This window comes from Podarcis filfolensis, assembly GCF_964270895.1.
Source record: "Podarcis filfolensis genome assembly, chromosome: 9".
Taxonomy (NCBI): Eukaryota; Metazoa; Chordata; class Lepidosauria; order Squamata; family Lacertidae; genus Podarcis; species Podarcis filfolensis.
The window spans coordinates 45,618,557-45,636,319 of NC_139610.1; the positions used below are offsets into that span (position 1 = coordinate 45,618,557).

General features: G+C 44.1%; 2 long non-coding RNA genes across 2 annotated transcripts in view; one reads left to right on the forward strand and one right to left on the reverse strand.

Moving 5' to 3' along the window:
* Positions 1-3,354: 3,354 nt before the first annotated feature.
* On the forward strand, positions 3,355-8,018 carry LOC310742558. The gene is made up of 3 exons (XR_014538553.1): positions 3,355-3,587; positions 7,125-7,352; positions 7,783-8,018. It is a non-coding gene; the product is annotated as an uncharacterized lncRNA (long non-coding RNA).
* Positions 6,030-17,763, reverse strand: part of LOC310742578 — a 138,634-nt gene continuing 126,900 nt past the window's right edge. The window contains exon 4 of the long non-coding RNA XR_014538575.1: positions 6,030-6,090. This is a non-coding gene — a long non-coding RNA (uncharacterized lncRNA). The remainder of the gene's footprint in view (positions 6,091-17,763) is intronic.

Below are 17,763 nucleotides of genomic sequence, written 5' to 3' on the forward strand. Positions count from 1 at the left end.
GTAGTCCTTAACTCCTGGAGGGCACCACGTTGGCTATCCTGTGTTTCCGAGTTTAAATATACCGTAGGTGCTTAAATGGTTATAACCAGTGTCCTGTGCTAGAATTGTAGAAGTGGGGAGCAGGGGTGCCAACCTGAATAAAATATTGGGGGTCCTCCAGGTAAGCCCCACCCTGCATAATCAATCACATGACCCAGTGCGCGCGCGCGCACCCCCCATTTGAATGGCAATGCTCATCAACTTGAGGGGGCACCGTGAAATATTTTATGTGGGTGCAAAGACCCCCCGCCCCTTAGGAGTTGGCTCCTGTGGCTCATTACCTTGTTAACAGCCATCCTAGTTACTGATGAAAGAAGATTATGGGGCGACATGTTTTGGCTAAAACTTGGGGTGGGAGGAGTGAAACTTGTGAATGGACGGACTACCAAACTTTTTCTCCCACTGTCGACGACTCTAGCCTAAAACATGTATACTCAGAAGTTCTGCCGAGTTGAATGGAGCATCTTTCCGAGTTGGGATTTCTGTTTTGCTTTTTTAAAAGTGCTTTGGAGGCAGTGACGGTGGAAGAGATTACGATCAGCGAGGCTAAAAACAGCGAACTGGTGAAATCCCCCGTTCGACGCCCGGCGGGACAGAGTCTGTTTACTACGGTTGGCTCTCCTGCCTTCGCGCAATGACTAAAGGCTCCTTTACGCAGAGGAATTGCACTATAGCAACTGAACGTAGGTGCTCCCTTGGCGCAACGCTGCCTTGCTTTTGCGCCTTATTGTTGCACGTTAATCTTTGAACTTCCCGGAGCCGCGAGAGGCTCCCACTCGCCTCCCTAAAAGCATCTTCGCGCTGTAGGGAAAGGACGTTCCCGGGTCGTTGTGTCTAACACCCCCGCCGCGCCCCCCCCCCCCCGCCCACTCGCAGAGCGTCATAATTTATTACATTTGAGGAGCGGAATCAAAGAGAAGAGGGGCCAGCGGTAGTAAGTGGCCTGTCAAAGTGCAAAATGCAGCACAGCAACTAAATGCTCTCACGTCATTTTTACAGTACGATCTTCTATTACTCGGAAGTAAGCCACACCGAGCCCTTGGGCTCATTCTCCGGTGAACATAGGCTTGAAATCCTACGCTTCCCTTACCTGGGAGGGAGCCCTATTGAACTCAGCGCGCTTACTTGCGAGTAGGCGTGCATAGGCTTACACACTGGGTAGTGCTTCAGCGAAGCTCCTCTGTCTGAAGCAAGGGGTTTAGGATTGCAGGGGATGGTTTGACGTCACAGGATGGGAAATGTACCCACCAGTCATTCCTCCAAGTTGCCCTCACGTCTTCCTCTAAAATCAATGCAGAGTCAATGGGAAATGGCCACCGAAACTAGTGCTCTCCGGCTAAAAGTGGGTGACCGCTACCCGATTGCTTCGGAGTAAGTGGCTTGTGAACGGCAGCCTCCGTAGACCATTCCCACAGTGCTTCCAAGGACTACCTTGCTTTCTAAATACACATGCGGAGGCGGGGGCAATGGATCCGTGTGCACACAGATTCTAACGTTCGGCATCTCTCTCGAAGTCGATTCGAATCGGCTTCTCGATCCCCAGCCGCAGACGCGGAGCAGAGGCGGGCGCGCGCGGGCGCTTTTCTTTATGATGCATTATAATTTGGGGCTGGTTGCTTGAAAATGTACAAGCGAGCCCTTTGGCAAAGCATAGCGCACATTATCGGATACCTGGTGTCCTCTGGAGGAGGATAGCCTTTTGATCTGCAGCCGCTTTATGCCTTGGCTCTAAGCCCGCTCATTAATTCGGGCCGAGGGTCCATTTGCCCAAGATGGTGTAAAAGCGCAAGGAAGGATTCCGGAAAGGATATTTGAGGAGCAGTGGCAATATTGGATTGGGGACGGGGATGGTAGTGAAAGAGGCATGACCCTAGATCTGTACAAGCATGACTTCCCCGTGTATAATAGTCCGTCTCCGACTCCAAATAGCCCCAGCCTCCTGGGGATCTTTCTTTTCGCGAAGACGGCTGCCGCCGCCACGGCCGTCTCCCTCTCCTCCTTTCCCCGCCTCGTCTGCCTATCGCCGCCAGCCACCCATTTCTAAGCATCCTTCCCTGCCTAGCTGCGCGCATCCTTCTCTTCACTGCGGGCTGCTCTCCTCCTCCTCCTCCGCTTCTTTTCACGTGAATGGGTCCTCCTGTCTCTGAGCAGTTAAAACCCTGGGTTGCCTCTCTGCCAGCAAAAGAGAGGGGGGTGGGGGTGGAGGGGAGCGACAGACAAAATGGCTAGTCCTTTCACAGCTGCAGTAAATTTACGGGCGGCCAGACAGAGCCAAAAAGAAAACCGCGGCAGCGTCACACGCTGGCAGCAGGGGAGGAGGGACCGGGGAGCCGGCAGAAAAGGGACCTGTGGCTTAGCCGGAGAGGCTGGTGGGGTGGAAAGGGAGCCTGCAGGGTGCCTGTTTGAACCTCCCCACCGGATCAGAGACTCTGATGCACCCTCAGCCTCCGTTATGTACTTAACGGGAAAGAAATCGCCGTCGATTTCAACACCCGCTCTCCGGACTGGCAAAGGACGCGCGTGTGCGTTGGGTGGCGAATGCTTATCCGGTTTCCTCTGTCCTGGTTTTAAAACGCTGTCTTATTGTGGCACCTTGGTTGCCCCAAAGAGAACACCCGAGCCGCCCCTGCCTGTGTGTCAGTGTATACACGCGCGCGCACACACACAAGCGCGCTCGAAAGCTCAGTGTCGTTGACTCCGACGCTTAAAAGGAGAGGAAAGCGGGATGCGCCGCCGAGAGATGGATTGGACGGGTCTGGTGGTAAATAATCCACGATATCTACCGCCACGACGTTTTAAGTTTCCTCCAGCTCCGCAGGGGAAGTGGCGCGGGCTTGGCAAATGTAAGCAGCAGGCTCCTCCTAGCGGCCAGAGCGAGCCACTGCTGCAGACGTGACGTTTCGTCGAAAGAGTTGTGAGTAGCAAGCAGCAGCAGCAGTGTTGCTCCTCCGTCCTTTTGTGTGAGCAGTTCAAACAACCCTCCCCTCTTCGAAAGAGCCCATTTGTATTTGTAGCCTCGCCTCTTCAGCGAAGAAGCGAACTGCTGCGAAAGGCTCCTCCGCGGAGGAGGCAGCACTGCATGCGATTTAGTCCCCTTGGGCTATAAAAACCATCGCTTTGCCTTGGCTCTGTCTCCCTGCCTGAGCGTCTTCACCTTCCCCCGGCCCCCTCCCTCTCTCCTGGACGTGACTCTTCCCCCTATCCCCTTTCTTCCTTTCGCGGGCAGCGCCCGCCGATTTACGACGAAAGAGGAGTTACATCAAACAGGTGCTCGGGTGGGATAACACGGCTATAAAGCGTCGTGGTGTATATTATAAACAGCGCGGTGCCACTCGAAGGAAGTTGTGGCCACAGCACAACTGTCCACCCCACGCCCCGGCGGCTCACCAGCATCGTCCTCGAGGGAGGACGACCCTCCAAAAACAGGGGCAGTCTACCGTCCCGATCACAGCTGAGGCTTGAGGTGCTGCTAAGCTTCACTCGCCTCCTTCAGACCAGGGTAACAGAGTTACTGCGTCACACATGTCCGGATCACTTTTGGGTCTTAGGTGACTGATTTGAGTATTATTATTATTTTACCTTGATTGATCGTCTCTCTCTCTCTCTCTCTCTCTCTCTCTCTCTCTCTCTCTCTCTCTGTGTGTGTGTGTGTGTGTGTTGATACTGCCCCAAATGTTCCTTTTCAGAGTGAGGTGGACTGGAGAACGGACTTTCTGTCTTCTGCAGCCTTTGGGAGAAGGAGGGGGGCAGTTTGTTAACATCTGGATAAATGGCTGCTTGTGGTGATTTAACATGACTTGAAAGCAATCTGTTCCTAAATCCTCTTATTATTGTGGCATGGCTCCGGGCTTGGCGAGAGGCGTTTTTCCGAGCAATTGAGGAAAAATAGGAAATCCAGATGGGATAATAAAAACAGGCATTTTCCAAAGCAAGAAAAAGGAAGAAAGGGGCTGGGGGAGATAGTCTAACTAGGATAATTAACCAATAAACAAGGGGCAAGGAAAATACACAAGCATCTCTTCGGGGAAATTCATGTGGGTGAAGAAAATAAGAAATGTTAGAGTAAAAGATAAGAAAAAGCCTGGAAAGCATACTGCCATTGACCAGAATGGAGTACCGCACAACAGCATAGAGCCAGAGACTGCATCTCCCATCGCCCTAGACCCGTGGCAATTTGATTTATAAGGGGGACAATTTGAGAATGAGTTATTAGCAGTCAGTGGCCTTTTAGGCTTCCTCCACGTGAATAGGAGTTCACTTTTTGAATAATAAGAATTATATGTCACAGGAGGGGGGGAGCACATCAGAATTTTTGGTGGAGCATGGCCAAAAAAAAGGTTGGGAACCACTGCCCTAGACCCATTGGGCATGCTCATGGCTGGTGCTGATGGGAGCTGGGAGTCCAGCAACATCTGGAGGTTCCCCATCCCTGGCAAAGAGACTCCTGCAGACTTCTTCACTATAATTGCCTCTTCCCAGTTAGGTTGAGGGTGCACGGAGGCAATGTGCGCAATCTCAGAGCTACAGCCCCTCCCCAAGGACAAAGGAACAGGCTTCCCAGCCAGTTAGTATTATTCATTCATTTTACTTGTATGCCGCTTTTCCACACATAGAGAGAGACACACACGCATCATGTTCAAAGTCGCTTGCCACAATAAAGAAACAAGATATATTTTAAACAAACACTACAAAATAATTTCATGACAACAGAGCAAAACATAACAGTAACGATTTCATAACATAGCAAAATAATAGCAAACGCAACCCTCCAGATGTTTTGAGACTACAATTCCCATCATCCCTGACGAGTGGTCCTGTTAGCTAAGGATGATGGGAATTGTAGTCCCAAGACATCTGGAGGGCCAGGTTTGCCTATGCCTGCCCTAATCAGCCACACTCACTTGCCCCAGGCCCCTTACTAGCCCTGCTTCGCACACTCCCTCGCCTGGCTGGAAACTGCCCTTGAAATCTGAATGTGCTTTTGCTTGTTTCCAGTTAAAAAATTCAGGGTTTTTTTTCCTCTCCATCTATTTTTGCCTCTCATGCCACCTATCACAGGCTCATGGCTACCAGAAGGTTAGCCAGAAGATGACCTTCAGGTTGATAAAGGGTTCCTTAACCCTGTATGAAAGAATGCAGTGGCATTGTGTCCCCAGAGAGCATGTTTGGCCATTAGTACTTAGATGCCATCCTGGAGTGAATGGAGGGTAATTTGTGGGATGGAGGATTTTATTTTTACTTTATATATAAAAAAGCTGGGTGTTGTAGGCAGAGAAAATTGAGTCACTTTATCTTTCACTGTACTTTTCTAGATGGTTATAGTGAATTATGTCCTCCAGATTGTTGTCACTGTATCTGCATCTTCGTCATGTGGTACCTCGGGTTACATATGCTTCAGGTTACATACGCTTCAGGTTACAGACTCCGCTAACCCAGAAATAGTACCTCGGGTTAAGATCTTTGGTTCAGGATAAGAACAAAAATCGTGCTCCGGCGGCGCGACAGCATCAGGAGGCCCGATTAGCTAAAGTGGTGTTTCATGTTAAGAACAGTTTCAGGTTAAGAACGGACCTCCGGAACGAATTAAGTACTTAACCTGAGGTACCACTGTATTATTATTTTTCTAATTCTCCATAGGAAAGATCTGATTATACCTTAATTCAAATTTTATTTATGATGGAGATAGGTTGGAAAGCTTATAGGTTTAAAACACACAGGCAAAGTTCTCGTATATAAGCATTTCGTATGAAGTCGCACATTGCGCCTAAACACCCAAACTATGGTTTTGTGCAATTCCCTGTCATTTCCATGTAGTTCCACAGGAGGGTAAGATCTCAGTAGATTATACCTAATATGCATAAACAAGGCTTCGGGGTCCACAAAGACTCTGGTACTGCAAAGGGCATTCTGCGCATCTCTTATCTTTATTTGTCCTAGCTCCATGGTTGGGCACTTCATTCTCATATAGTCTCAGTTGTCAGACAGGGCTGGGCAGCATTTTGTTAAGCTTTAAATAGTGAATTAGAAGCACTGATGATCTGAAGCAGCCCCCTAATGCAAAATGACAAATTGCACTTAGGCAATACATGAACAAGAAAATGATTTATGGATTTTCACGATGGTCTGAGCAAATGAAGGCAATATGAATTATACATCCTAATGCTCACTATATCATTTTCTAATAATACTGTTGCAGCTGCGAGGCTGTACATGGCTCTCTTCAATAGGGGCTATTGATTAATAAGAAGTCCAGGCCTAGTTTTACAGCACATATGCCTTCTCTCCTCTCTCTCTCTCTCTCTCTCTCTCTCTCTCTCTCTTTCTCTAAATGCCAGCACCAAATGAGGTTTTCTCTTTTATTTTATTTATTTCTTCATTTCTGAGGCAAGTGACGAAAATCGACCCCACCGCCACAGTTCCTGTCAGCTCCTCCATATGTCATCGTTTTAGGCAGCAATTACTTCGACAAATGAAGACTAATCTTTTGCAAAACCACATTTTGCTCCATGCTGCCACTTAGAAATGCAAATAAATGGTTCCAGGCTGGTAAATCCACCTTTCAGATTGAAATGGAAAATTAGCAACAGATTCCTCCCTCCCTTGTAAAGTGCCTTGGTCTTCTTGATCATCATTTATCTCCTTTGCCTCCAGAAAAATGTTTTCTTTGCAATTATCTAAGACTTTGGCATCACGAAAAGATGATTTCAGCATACGGTGTTATTCAACTACCCTTTGTTTTTGTAATAGAACATGTGTGCCAGCCAATAGAATTCCCTCTCCCCTTTATTTTCTGGGAACCATCAATGTCCGCAAGACCTAAATATCCATCATTTTCTGATTATTGTCAATGATCTGAAGAACAACAGGTGGAAAATGTCACAATCTCTCTTGACCTCGGACTTTACTTTCAGGGGTATTAAAAATGGAAGCGATTGATATACCACTGCATTTTCCCACTTCAACAAATGGGTTAATCCATGGAAGAAAGCATTCTTGAGTAATTTATATATCCCTGTATGAAAAAAATCCTTTGAATACATGATGCTTAGAGAACTTTTCCAGACCTTACCATTTTCTTTTTTCAGGAGTCAGCAGTTACTCTGCCTTTATGGTGACTGGAATGGATGCATCAAACAGATTTAAGTGTGAACACGAAGTAATTCACACCACTATTTTCTAACTACAACATGACCCTTTGGCAATCTTATTCTGGAGGATATCCACATGGAACCCATTTTTGTGACTGAATCAAAATAAGCCCAGCAGCCTGTGCAAACGAGATGTCACACAAACTGGACAGAAATCACTTCATGGTGAGAAAGCAGTTGTAACTTGCTGAAGAATAGTGGCACTGTGGCAGCTAGAGAACAGTCTCTTAATCAACTTTTCACATCCCTTTCATGGGAAAATCTAATTTGTATTAAATCATTGATTCTGAGTCGAGACAAGACAATAGTAATTTGTAATTGTGACTAGTATTAGTGAAAGGATATAAACCTCAATGCCCTCGAGAGACGAAAAGATTTAAGCTTAACCCAAATATTTTGAAATAGATTTTGTTTAAATGAGATGGAAGACAGTATTTTACATCTGTGTACCTTTTGTGGTAAGATAGCTATTCCAATGAAGATCTTTTGTGTGGAGAAAAGGCAAGGGTCGCAAGTAAATTGTACTCAAATGGTTTATTAGTTGCGTAGACATGTTTAATTTGTATTACTTTGTAGCTCTCCTTTCTTCTGGCAGGGTTTTGGAAGAAGCATAAATTCAAGCAGGTAATGGAGATGGTGTGATGGAGAACATTTCACATAAGGACGGAAGATTATCTCTACTAGATCAGATTAAAGGCCTATTTAGTCCAGCATCCTGTTTCTGCAGGGGCTAGCCACATGGCTGTGGGAAGCCAACAGACATTGGCTTCTTTCTCAGGAACTGGTACACACGCCTCTGATATATAACTACCATGTCTAGAAACCATTTAGATGATGATAATGATTTTACTAGAATCTCCAATGTGTTTCAAATACTGTTACCACGATCAAAACAAAACAAAAAAAATTTTTTTTCCTTCCAGTAGCACCTTAAAGACCAACTAAGTTAGTTCTTGGTATGAGCTTTTGTGTGCATGCACACTTCTTCAGATACACTGAAACAGAAGTTGCCAGATCCTTCTATATAGTGAGAAGGTGGGGAGGGGTATTACTCAGAAGGGTGGTGGGAATGGGTGATTGGCAGATAGCTGTGATGAGCCTGTTGACGACTCTTAACGACTGCAATAGGTCTTACAGGAAAAAGCAAGGGGTGAGAAGGTGAAAAATGGCTTTGTCATGTATAATGAGATAAGAATCCAATGTCAATGGATCTGGCAACTTCTGTTTCAGTGTATCTGAAGAAGTGTGCATGCACACGAAAGCTCATACCAAGAACTAACTTAGTTGGTCTTTAAGGTGCTACTGGAAGGAAAAAAATTTTTTTTTGTTTTGTTCTGACTATGGCAGACCAACACGGCTACCTATCTGTAACTGTTACCACGATGCTCTTGGTTAAGCATAACCAAGGAACTGCATTAGGGGTAACAGCCTGTCAGTGATCTTCTCTTTTTATGAACTTTGACTTTACTTGCAAAGCAGACATGACCGGAATCACTGTGAAAATTGGACGGCAAGAAATGATAATACTGAAACTATTTGGCTGTCAAAAGATCACTAAATGCAGAGACTTTCTCTGCTTGAAGGATCATAAGCAAGCTAATAAAGTTTGTACCAATCATCCTTGAATTTGGACTTTGAAAGCTCTGCCAAATACTTTCCCCCTAGTACTTTCTCTTTAGTTACACAATAATATTGACCAGATGAGGAAATTACTTGAATTCCCCAAGTGACCATGATGCACAAAAACATGGCAATTCAATTTCAGACTCATGCAACAAATCAGGGGTTGTTTGTTTTCAGTCCTTACAATTTACAGAAATATTGCAGATTATTACTCCTTTAGGTTCAAGACAGGTTCTGATTCATTTGACTGAATAAGTACCGTAAATGTTTCTTAGGTTTCTCTTTTTAGTCTGACCGGACAGTATAGCATGCTACATAAAGTAAGGATTTCAAACTACAATCTTACTGAATACTCTTTGAAGCATACATGCTCTCAGTTACAATGGGAAATTCTGCTCTAGTTGTAGTTTCTCCATTAACATTAGATGTGGTCTTCCTAGCAGTTCTAAGAGAAATCTCCAGGGTGTCATTACTCAGCTTAATTTTAATTATCTAGGCTTACAAAACAAACAAACAAACACCCTGGTCCTGTTTCAAGAGGATTAATAACTGCTCTTAGTGCAGGAAAGATTACCAAAATCAATGATGTGATTAGGATTGTAAATAAGAAGAACAAGCTGTTGCCATATTTTAAGAAGTTGCCTTCATGTCTAACAGCTCAGTCTACATTTTGCTGATGGGGTAGGGTGATTGGGTGGGCTTAGGCAACAAACAAACAAACAAACAAACAAACAAACAACCTTGGTCCAAACCTTGTGGACTGACTGAACAGGAAATTACCTGGAAGGCCAAATTTAAGGTTAATTGTATGAGATGGAAAAGGTTAACTACACCTGTTACTACCTATTCTCCTAAAGTGTTCTTAATTGCCAGTGATGAGACAAAAAGAAAAAAAAATGGAAATCTACATTCCTCTGCAGTCTTCCAAGGAAGTAGGCCTCATTGACCTGTATGAAGTTTTGTTGTTGTTGTTTATTTGTTTAGTCATGTCCAACTCTTTGTGACCCATGGACCAGAGCACGCCAGGTACTTCTGTCTTCCGCTGCCTCCCGCAGTTTGGTCAAACTCATGCTGGTAGCTTCGAGAACACTGTCCAACCATCTCGTCCTCTGACGTCCCCTTCTCCTTGTGCCCTCCATCTTTCCTAACATCAGGGTCTTTTCCAGGGAGTCTTCTCTTCTCATGAGGTGGCTAAAGTATTGGAGCCTCAGCTTCACGATCTGTCCTTCCAGTGAGCACTCAGGGCTGATTTCCTTAAGAATGGATAGGTTTGTTCTTGCAGTCCATGGGACTCTCAAGAGTCTCCTCCAGCACCATAATTCAAAAGCATCAAAAGTATGAAGTTTACTTCTGCATAAATAGGCTTACTCAGACTGCACAGCTCAGTCCATTGTAAGGAACTCTATGGTATATAGCACAGGGTGTGTCGATGTCAAGCTTGTCTGTACTTGAGACTGGTCCATTAGGATGATTGGGAAATTGCCCTATCAAGCACATCTGCCCACTGCCTCCTGACATCAGGAGGCAACATGTGGGTCCAGACGGAAAAACGGTGCCACTGGCAGCCAGCCAGTGGTGAGTGACCCAGGGTAGGGGACTCCATTGCACTGCTCCTCTCCCCATCAGCCACCTGAGGCAAAAGTCTCACAGTGCCTTTTGATAGATCTGGCCCTAACCCATGGTCACATAATTAATACTGGTCCAGGGTAAGTGTTTCAACTTACAAAAAATCCCCTTCCACCTCTGATTCCTTAATGTCTTGCCCTAAACCCTGTCCCAGTTATAGGGAGTGGAATGATATAACACTTGTTTCATGAGTGGGATGTGTTCGAGAAGAGCAAATACATTTTCTTCTCTTGAACTTCTAATGAGTGCATGTGTTACTTTAAACCACATAAGGAGACGGTTTGTCTAGTAATCTAGCCAGCTCTTGTTTGTAGCCTCTTTGTCCAGTTTAACTCTACCACTAAACCTGAGCCATTTTTTGGTTCTCTTTCCCAACATGTTGATACCAGATATCTGCCTTTTCTCTCTCTCTTCTCTACACATCCTGTAAATAGTTCCTGTATGAATAATGCCCTTGTACTCCAGAAACTACAAGCAATTATTTCAATCTGATTTACCCAAGATGGTATGTTTCCTGTCCTTACTATTGTGGCCTAGTCAGTAACCCTGTTAGGTTCAAATTTTGGTATCTTAGGTTCATGATCTATCTCCTGCTTTAGTGGCAAGGCAAGCCCTACCATTAGAAAGAGCAAGGTGGCTGTCTCAGCCAGCCAGTGCTGAGCACAGGGCAGTGGCAGTGAGGTGCTGAAGGACATACATGGGTTAAGCTAGCTTTCTTCCCCTGGGAATAATGGAGGACACTGTCCTGGCCTCAGCATTAAAGTAAGATTCAGCAGCCAGCCCAGTTGGCTTCTGTTTATCAACTGGGGGATGAGACACCCTCTTGTCCTTTATTTCAGGTAATAAAACACCTTGTCTGGTCCTGCTTGTGAACTCTGTATACACAGGGAGACTCTCAAAATAGTACTGGAGAAGAAACCTTAATACCATGCTACAGCTTAAATGTTAGTTAAATGAAGTTAATGATGCTTATCTTTCTCCAAACAGGGGAGTGTGTGAGAGTGCACAATCATATGTGTGTGTGTGTGTGAAAGAGGATGTTCTGGGATGTGTGCATCAATATAAATAAGAGTGACAGAACTGGGTTATATCTTTAGTATTCCAAATGACATTTTGACGATGCCTGATGACAAGGTGACAAAGGTTTTCCAAAGTGACTAGTCATCTCAGGTTTTGCATTGTTTGAGTGCCTCAATTGAGTCCAGCTTGCCTTGAATTACCTCTTTTCTTTTTCCTTTCCTTTTCTTTTCTCCCTAGATGAGACCCTGAATGGTTAGTTATTATTAAAATAGCACTGTAAATAGAAAACAATGAGGCTGATGACATTCAGCCACCGAGTTTTGTAGAAACCCAGCCAGTTGGGTGGGGTATAAATAATATATTATTATTATTATTATTATTATTATTATTATTATTATTATTATTCTGATCAAAACACAAAGGGATAGATAGATAGATGATAGATAGATAGATAGATAGATAGATAGATAGATAGATAGATGATAGATAGATAGATATAGATAGATAGATAGATAGATTAGAATCATAGAGTTGGAAAAGATCACAAAGATCATCTAGTCCAAACCCCTGCAATGCAGGAATCTTTTGCCCAGCATGGGGCTCTACACAACTACTAAAGATGCAGAAGGCCTGCCCCCTTTTGCATCTGACCACTCTAATCACACAACTGTAGTATCAAATCATACGTATGTTGTCAAAACACTTCATTTCCCCCTATACATCTGCTTTTCAATCTCTCTCTCTGTCTCTGTCTCTCTCTGGCATTGGTGAATTTATAAGGAGAGGAGAAATGAGAGCAATAGAAAAACAAGAATAGGATCGTTGCATTAATTTTGTTCTCTTGTATGAAAGTGTTCTCTAACAACAAAATGTTTCTTACGTGCCTGTTTCATTAATGCAAATAAGAAATAAAGGAACCTGACTGAGCATGTATCACTGTTTGCCTAATGAACGAGTTTTCCCTTGTGAACCTTGTCTGCCCTGCAGCTAAGTGGCCTGATGTGGTGAATATAACTTTATCCTCGGCAATTAGAGTCCATTCTTTTATTTTCATTTTAATCTTTAGGGTTAATTCATTTTTAATCAGGAAATACTTAACTAAAACACAAAAGCTTATTGTGCATGGACCTGCTCAAGCTTAGTACATGTCACAGCATGGCTTTTATAACCTAATTTAGTTTTGTAGATCCGAGGCAGTATCCTGGCAGCAAAGGGTGTGTCGAGGTCAAGGAGTCAGCAGACAGCAAGAACTGATATCTTTGTTGCTCAGATTGGTGAACTAACCTGACCCAGAAGATCTTACAAAGGTCAGGATGAAGCATTTGTCCTGTGGATTTCCTTGGCTGGTGATCTTTGTTGCCTGCAATTAGGGATGCTTGAGGAACTTTTGATCTTTGCAAATTACAGGACGAACAGATCTAATGTGCACCTCCCAGACTAATGTGCAGATAGCGACAAAGTTATCCATTGGATTTCTCATTTTTCTGAAGGTTGCAACACACATTTTGGCTCAAAAACACACCAGATATGCAGTTAATATGTGTATTTTGAGATAACATACATTTTAAAACACCTATGCAACTGTGAATTGTTGTGTGTTTAATGAAGAAACAAGATGGGATGCATGCACAGGTAAACATCCCTTTTATTATAAAGCAGCCTTTCTCAAACTTACTTCCCCAGATGTTGTTGGACTACAACTCCCATCATCCCTGACTGCTGGCCCTGCTAGCTAGGAATGATGGGTGTTGCGGTCCAACAATATTTGGCGATACAAGGTTGAGAAAGGCTCTTCTAGCCTGTGCTTCATTGGTTCATAGGGTGGGCTACAGTATAAAACATATGCAACAATTACACAAAGAGTCAAAGACAAGTATAAAAATATAAAGCACTGGACAAAGACGTGAAACAGTCAGTAATGGAAGAAGCTGGAAAGCCAGTTATTTAACAACCAGTCTTGCAAGAATGCATGGGTGAATGGTATGGCTTCAGTCAGTACAGAGAAGCAAATGGCATCAGTGCCAGATGCACTTCAGAGGGGAGAGTATTCCACAATCACGGTACCACCATAGAGGAGCCAGCACTGTACTGTGTCACAATATGCTTCACTCAGGGCCAGCCTGACCACAAGCCTTGCTGAGGCAGTCACCTAAGTGGCAGGCTCAGGAGAGCTGGCAGCCGTGACAGACCTGAAAAGGAAAGAGATAGGCATTCTCCTTTACCTTTTCCACTCCTTCAGTTGCAGATGCAGTGCTGCAAGGATCTTGCCACTGCCCGCCTGGGGAGGGATCTGGACCTGGTGGCTCCACAGGCTTTCTCCAGTTGTCACAGGCTGTGGCTTCCCACAGGGGCCACCACAGGTCAGAGGAGGAGAAGACACATGAGGGCCCCAGCTGCCACCATTCCTGTCACTGTCATCTGTGCCAGCCCCCAGCACTGGCCCCAGCCAATGAGCAAGGGGCTTTCCTGCTGCTGAGTCACCTCAAGTGGCAAAATGTCTTGGAACAGGCCCTGGCTCCACCCAAAGGTGCATCAACAAGTAGGGTCTGGGCCAGATATGGAGTGATATTTGAATGTGGCATAGAGTTATATATGTCTTGCCATGGTGGTTCACTCCAGGTAGGGTATACAGGGTACATTTCTCCTGTTTATAACTCAGACAACCACTTTAGTGCCTGTATAGCAAATACACATTTCTTTTCTTTTTCTTTCCCACCCACCACCCAATCATGGTTGAAATCTGAACAACATTCAGGTTACTTCATTGAACGTGGAGAGTGCAAATGAGGCTCAAAGGCTCATAGAACATTTCAATTGCTTGCTTTTCTTTCAGGGTTCACATTACTCTGTCAAAGATAGCACAAATGAACTCTCATTATTTATCATTATGAAAATTGTACTCGTGGCTGCGACAGTGTAGGTAGCTCAGGTGCTGATGCAGATCCCTTATGTCGGAAAGAAGTACAGTGCTTGTTTAAGAATCGCTAAGGAGGGGGTGGATTATGGTATATTGTGGCCACAAGTCCCAAATCCACATCTTCCTATATCTGCTGCTCCCCAGATATCCATCTTCTCCAGGAGTGACCATCTATTCCAGGAGTTGGGAACTGGGAAACTCATCTATCATCTATCATCTATCTATCTATCTATCATCTATCTATCATCTATCTATCTATCTATCTATCTATCTATCATCTCTCTCTCTCTCTCTCTCTCTCTCTCTCTCTCTCTCTCTCTCTCTCTCCCTCCCCCCCTATCATCTCCATCTCCCTCTGAACTCTTCCTACCACACTCCTATACCAGGACACCCCCCTTTCACCATACCATACCCCCTTTGGTCCTGATTGACACTCTCTTCAAGGGTTCTTTCTTGGTCAAAATGTGTCCATCAACTGCATTAATGCCTCTGGCTTGGTTGGATGAAGAGAGGCATGTGTTGCGTGTGGGTATAAAAACCTCTGACTTCTGACTGACTGGAAGGTAGCCCATGCCAAAAAAGCTGGAGACACATTCATTACTTTGCCCACCTTTGCCCTCTGGCCCCACCAGCATGTGGCCTCTGGAAGAGAATGTGGCCCTCTGGCTGCAAAAGGGGATATATTCAATGGGCACTTGTTGATGTCTATGAAGTTGTTTGGATTGAATTTCCTGAGAAAATTCCTGAGAACGGTTTGCATTGAGTGGGGCTTAAATGCAGGCTGATAGTTGCAACAAATTTAAAAAAATGTTGGAAATGGTGGTGGTGATGGGAAAGGATGTTGATGTGTTAGTTTCTTAATTCCTACTGAGAAGAAGCTCCCCGCTTCCATGCCACCTTTTCGCCATGTCATATTTTTTTTTACCTCTTCACATATTACCACACAAGGCCTTGTATGTTTCGTTCCTAAGAGTATTGCCTGAAAGCCAAGTTACCAGCAGCAGTGAAATGGAAATCAATATGGTAAAGGTGTAAAACAGGGGAAATATGCCTGACAGCATCCTTCACAATGTAGAAACTGATCTGTAGAAAATGTAACTTGAAAAAAAGACATTGCACATACTTTTGTAAACCAAGAAATCTTCAATAAAAAATACAGTAAAAAAATGTTTTAACCACTTGGAAAAAAACTTCAAAATTTGAAGTTAATTTTGGTAATAGGCCCTTTCCCTGTTTTCTTGTACTGTATATTCGATGGCAGGCTTCCTCAGCCTCGGCCCTCCAGATGTTTTTGGCCTACAACTCTCATGATCCCTAGCTAGCATGACCAGTGGTCAGGGATGATGGGAATTGTAGTCTCAAAACATCTGGAGGGCCGAGGTTGAGGAAGCCTGTTCTATGGCTTGTATTTCTGCTATTACAGAAGTGTCCTTCATGTGCTATAAAGGTCAAGGGGGCTCCATGTCGTTAAAAGGAAGTGGGACGACATTGCTCCCCTTGCCCTGAGCTCATGAGCCCCCAGACTTCTGTAAGTTGAGCACAGATGCCTAAAAAGAAGAACTCTAGGTGCAAAAGCTTCTGTGTGATCTCTTCTCCTATTCAACTATCCACAGTCAATGTGCAGATCTTGGAGGGTAGGGGGCAAGGAGGCACATTCTGGGTTGGAGATGGCATACGCAGTTCCACTTCCCCTTAATTATGTGGCATTCCCTGCATGAGTGCAATTGTGGCGAAGAAGCTACAGAATAAGCATGAGAGAAGCAAGGACCAGTTAGAAGTGGGCAGCTCAATAGAGTGCCTAGACGTTGCTGTGGTGTGTTGTCTGGGAGAAAAGAAAGCAGAGACTCTTTCCTGACCAGAGAGTGTTATATGGCAGTACCAATGCTGCAGTGACACTTTGATGCTTTTTGGTCATTATTTCATCCAGCTGTTTTTGCACTGAGCCTCCTGACCAGGTGCTCCAATGCAACAGCAGTTGTACAGCTTTGCCTTTCTGAAAGTGGCGGAGAAGGCTCATCAATTCCTATTTTGTTTTTCTTCCCAGTTCCTGGTACACAAATGCTTAAAGACTGTATTTATTAAACACACACACACACACACCACACACACTCTCTCTTGAACAGTTAACTAAAGAATAAGAAATATATAATATGTTAGTTCTACTCTTTCCCCTCTGGTACGCACCCAGAATTGTTTTCAAATAGTTCTAACAGAATTGCTTCTCTCCATTCACTGTCATTGGTGGCTGAGTTAATGGGACTGCTGAGGAGTGGACTCAAATCAGTAGAAAACTCCCATTCATGCCAATGGGCTTTTGATCAGCCTCTCATTCTTCTCCAAACTGCTGACTGCAACTGTACCATGGTATGCCTGGTGCTGACTATGCAAGGTGTTTGTTCTTCTGCTTAAATGGGGAGAAGGTGGAGATTTACCAACAGATTGTTTCTTTGGAAATTTTGTTTTAGTCTCCTTGCAGCTGTTTATATAAAGAGGATATAAAAATAATCACACATATATTCCTTAAAAAATAAAATGGTGCTTTTGCATTAAGGCATCTCAAAGCTGAGGCTAGTGCAATTCTTGATGAAAGACGATCAGCTAGGGCTTATTCTGCAGTAAACATCCATTTATCTCCTGTGAATAGGGAGTTAGCATAAAGTGATCACAAGTTGGCAATAAACCAGGGCTTATCTTCTCTTTAACATACAGGTCATATGTTTAAAATGGAATTGGAATATTACCATCTTTCCTTAAATTGACAAATCACTCTCCTGTGTTAATCTTCCATATATTAAAAAGTTGTTTGGTTGATTATTTACCCACATAATTTAGCATACCCCCCTTCAGCTTAAATTGAGGATAGCATACAATTAAAGAGATAAAAGAGACTGAAACATCAATTAAAGCAAAAACTAAAGGATAAAAACAGAAGCAAACTAAAAAGGTAAGGCAACTGCAATTTCCAGTAAAAGCAGATAAGATATTTAAAAATCTGGGTAAGGAAAGATCTAGGTGAAGCTGGGTAAATTGAAAGGTCTTTGCCAGGTATCCAAAAGACTTGGCTCCAGGCCTTGATCTTGTGGGAAAGAGTTCCATACATGAGCTGCCACTACTGAAAAGGCCCTTTCCCTGATTGCCACTTTCGTCACTATACCCAGAGAAGGGTCTCTGCACATGATATTAGTACAGTTTGTGGGGGGTTAGTCATACCTTTAGATGCTGGAGTTCCTAGATGCACAAGCTTCAAATGTTAAGACCAGTATTTTGAATTGTTCTGTGAAATGGACTGATAGCCGGTAAAACTATTTAAATACTGCAGTTGTGTGTTCTGTCTTACAATGATCTATCAGCAGTGTTCAGAACCAATTGAAATATCCAAGTAGTTCCGAA